The following is a 4836-nucleotide window of genomic DNA, read 5'->3' as shown; positions in this document are numbered from 1 at the left end:
TGTTTTTTCCCGAAATAAATGGCAAAACGTTGAGCTTAATTTGGTCCAAAAAGAATAATTCTTATCGGGCCAGAGGCCCTCCACCCAAGCCCAAGCCCACACCCAAGCCCACGCCCAAGCCGGACGGCGGCGGCGCGTGGGGAGCCCTCTCCTCTCTCAAGCTGTTTAACCCATGATATCATGAGATCATATATAAACAGCTCAAACTTTGTTCTCCTGGCCGATGTGGGACTTTCCCCACTTCACCATTTCATTTTTTTTAACATTTCTAATGGGCTCAGACCCATATCATTTGTTATTCACATTTTAATAAGGCCCATTGGCTTTATTGTTCCAACAGGCGATTCCCTTGTGGTCATGTAGAGGACTTTGGTGCCAAACCCAGAGCCTCCCTCATGGCTTGTTCCTCCTGTTCCTTAACTCTTTGAATCTCCTCTTTCATAGGGACCCCCCGTGCTTTTTACCTATTCAGTTTTTGAAATGGAATGTCAGTCAAAAGTTCTTCACTGAAGATTAAATCTACAAAAACCTAATAGCTAGAAAGGAGGAAAAAACCATGAATAAATATGCGTCAACCCCAAACACACAAATTTTGGAAAGAATATCTTGAGGTTTAGTCACATATATACTACACCAACGGGGACTTGATGAAGTTGAAATGGCTTAAGTTTCCACCGATAATAACGAAACTTGGTGTAGTATTGTAGCAATGTTGAACTAATAAAGAAACAAGAGCTAATAATAAGATGATGATGATGAAAACGAAAGCAAGGATTTCTGACTATGTGTTAAGCTCCGTGAATGCTTCTCTTGCAATTCTATGGTGTGAATCTACCAGTCATGGCTCTAATATCAGAAACAATGAAACAAGTTATCTAATCATATTGTCAAGAAGAAGACTCCTAGTTCACATACAACTACAGTGTCACCGTGTAAGGAGCTGCATCTTCAAAAGAAATCAAGAAAAGGGAAGAAGAAAGAAGGGAACCTTTTTGCCATCTACCAACAGGGGCCTTGATACTGTGACCCAAGTAGTTCTCCCTAAACCCTAAGCGGTGGACAATGGCTGAAGCCGAGCAGCAGCACCGGCACCGTACTCATGGCTTCGACTCTCTTCCTCCCACTGAAGTTACCTTCTTTCATCTCCAACTTTCTCAAACCTAAGTCTCTTGCTTCTGTTAGTGATTCCGATGGTCCAAAACCCACGGGAGTAGTCTCCAGCAGCTACAAGGAATCTCAGAACTCGAGCGTCTCTTTCCCGTACAATCCGGCCAAGAACATGGAGCCACTCAAGTTTGAAGCAGAGGGTTGTTCCAGAAGGACTTCTAACTCTTTCGTCCTTTGGCAGGTATTTTGATCATATGAGAGTTATGGCATTGTAAATTGATCGTCTTTCAATTGGGAACGTTGTTTATGGAGGAGGACGTGCATTGGTGTTTATGGCAGATGTTGATAATTGTTATCTTTAAGTTGAAACTATTCAGTTGCAGTTGCAGTTGCAGTTTTTGTTTTGCTCTTGCTGTACCTATAGTATATATGCAGCTATAGAGGACCTTTTTACATAACTTTTAGGAGAAACACACTACTACTTGTGTGTTACTCGATTTTTTCTTCACTGTTCAGTAGTGTGGATCGCTTTTGATAACTGAGTAGTATTTTTCTTCTCAGTATGTGCTTACCGGGCGGCGTTTTCTGTTTCCTGCAATTACATCACAAGAGCTGTGTTGCGGTAGGTGTTCTCCATGTGATGTTTAAGCGTGAGTTTCCTTTAAGTGTCTACAATCTGAACATCCTCTTGGAGGGTTTATGCAAGAATCTGGAATACGGCAAGACTGTTATTTTGCTACGAGAGGTAAGGTTGAGTTCTCCGGCGTCGGATGCTGTTAGCTACATGAATGTTATAAAGGCTTATGCGAGGGGAAATAGTTGGAGAAAGCATTGGAATTGTTGAATGATATGCAAGGCATCCAAAATAAGCATTTATGTAAGTGTCTCGCCCTTTCACCACATCGTAATTAATAAGCTCGATTTTTTTTTCCAAAATAATCCCTAGGTTCCAGACATCCGAGTTGGACTCTGATACCAGAGCAAATTAGGACCATGTGGCTCAAATGTTTTGCGGTAACCTTCTATATATATTTAAAATTGTTCTAATATTATTTTTTATTTTCTTTGTTTCAGAAAAATTGGAATTGGTCCATAGCGATCAACAAGAAGGTGAAGGCGTCTTTTGCTGCTGAGGTGAAGGTATGCTTAGCAAACACTGTCTCACACTGGAAGGACCAGCCTCACAAAGGAAGTATGGTATTGGCTCATCTGGTATTGGACCAAACCCCACTCTGTCTGAGACGCAGAAAAGTGCTCCGCTTCCCGTATGATGAGAGATGAGCACAGTAATTTACCGATGCTTCACACTACCGAGAAAAAATACCATGCTGGTATCCGTCTAGAGATAGTAAATAATTTTGGTTTAATTTTTTCGCTTTATTCTTTAGTTTTTCTGATTTTCATTCTATTTGTTTTATTTGGAGGGCGAAAAGACATGAATAATACCATCTCTTTTGGAGATTTTCGAGAAGACACATAGAACACAGTGTGGGAGTTTTCTGGATCCTAGGTCAGAAAAGATCTACAATGACGTCACTGCTCGGATTGAGGAGCTCTAGACGCAGCTGATCTAGCAGTCTCCGGATGGGTTGCCCATCACACAGATGCAGAGGGTTTGTATCTTAAACGGCAGGAACTCTGGATTTTAGATCCACCAGCCCATTCCGCGGATGAAGAGGCGGAGGTAGGGAGAAGGAGCAGCTCGGACTACTTCAGCGACGACCTCAACCACTAGCTTTATTTTTTATTTTCTAGTTTTGTATTATAAACTTAAATATAATTTTTAAATTATATTTCATAAATTTTTAATTATTTTTAGTTTTTTGGTTCTTTTATCATTTTAGTTATTTTATATTTTTAATTATTTTTAAAATTATTATTTTTAAAAACAAAAAAATAGAACAATGGAAGTAAATTTGTAGTTACATTTTCGAGCACTTTACAAGTTACTACTTGTTAACTCCTAGTAAAATTTTTGACGAGTTTACATGAACGTTCACGTAAACTCATTATAAATTGTTACTAGAAATTAACATCGACAACGATGTTAATTTTTTGTAATAGTTACATGTTTTGAGCGACGATATAACTTTGATAATTCACGAGTAAGTCACAACAATTCTTACGAGTACTTTACAAAGAAGTATAACCTCATAACTTTATTAAGAATCTACGACGAAATTGGTTTTTGTTTACAATGAACAATTTTTCTTGTAACGCTAACGAGTAGTTTACAATGAATTTTCTGTTAAGGCGGTCAATTTACGATGAATCATTCAACTTGGTTAATTCATCCTAAATCACCATTTACGATGAATTAACCACGATAACTGACCTCGTAAAGCTTATGCTTTATTGTAGTGTAAAGATTATTACACACTACTAAACATTAGTACTTATAAGAAATAGACCAGTAAATAAATTTGGAATTCCTGATCACATTTTTGAATACGAACTCTAGAGTAGTGATATCATGATAAGATACTTTTGTAGCTTCATACCATTTTTGACATCTCACTTGTAAGACCCGACCCTGATGCTTGTGTGGACCAATCTCACACAACACGAGCCGACAGGAGACCCGAGTCTGGTCAGTTCATGTCCCGTTAAAGTATAATATTCAAGTGAGATTCTAACCAATTTTCTAAATTAATTAAGCAACACATAACCAAATAAAACCATATGGCCGTTTTGTATAAATCAAAAAGGATTTGATATATTTTTGTTTAAATGTAGTTCTATCAATACTAAATAATACTAAATCCAAATGAATCTAACACAACTCATTCCTATCGGCCGCCTGTCTTGCGTCAACCCATATCATCCTTAGAACATGCCACATTAAATGAGGCATAAGCATTTCTACAATTCTTAGTGAGTAAAATCATTCCGCCTACATGGTTAGACCCGAAAACCTAATCTTAACATGTTATGATCCTATGTCTTTTAAGTGACGATAGCCTCATAGTGCAACCGATTCATTCGACACTCGGCATCATGGTTTAGGTCCACTAAGTGTGATTCATTATGAAGGGAATGCCTTGGCGAATTCCTCCCATCTGCCGGCTGCCTAGGCCAATCACCTTGCACCTTGTAAAACCGATCGGCCCATTGGCTTCACCAAAGCATACGACCATACTTAGTCAATAGGAATTATAGCAGGTTTGAATTATCTACATGAATGCACCAAACACAGGTAATACACTCTCCCTCAATTCCTTATGTATCAATCATGCAACACTCAATCAATCCAACCAAACAATCCTAGATCGACCTTAAGGCCATAAACATGAACATGCCAGTCATAAACATTTGGTTCTAACTCTACTCACCTTAGCCAATTAGAGAGAATTAGAGAGAATAGAATCGCAAACAACAAAAGGCAACCTTTTGGTCTTTTTCTGAAAACTGCCTAATCGCCTTGCCAGACTGTCTCACCAGACGGGTGGTCGACCAGACCGTCCGACCACCTGCCTGGTTGGGTCAACCACTCGACCTTAACCCTTCCCCGGTTAAACATCTCTTTATCTCACGCTGCAATCTCTCTCTCTCTCTCTCTCACACACACACACACACACACACGATTTTCTTTTATTTCTTTCTTAAGTGACTTATGCCAAATGCGAAAAATAAATGGGCTAATATAGAGAACGAAAAGTGTTTGATGGGGCACCAATGGCCGAGGGCTGAATTGGTGCGAGTTACACTCGTGACATTCACCATTTGCCT

General features: G+C 39.2%; 1 pseudogene; it reads right to left on the bottom strand.

Moving 5' to 3' along the window:
* LOC106338687 overlaps positions 1-1143 on the bottom strand; it is an 8935-nt pseudogene extending 7792 nt beyond the window's left edge.
* Positions 1144-4836: the final 3693 nt, after the last annotated feature.

This window comes from Brassica oleracea, chromosome C4 (assembly GCF_000695525.1).
Source record: "Brassica oleracea var. oleracea cultivar TO1000 chromosome C4, BOL, whole genome shotgun sequence".
In the NCBI taxonomy this organism is placed as follows: domain Eukaryota; kingdom Viridiplantae; phylum Streptophyta; class Magnoliopsida; order Brassicales; family Brassicaceae; genus Brassica; species Brassica oleracea.
Note: the sequence above shows the minus strand (reverse complement) of the source record. Positions and strands in the feature narration are given on the sequence as shown.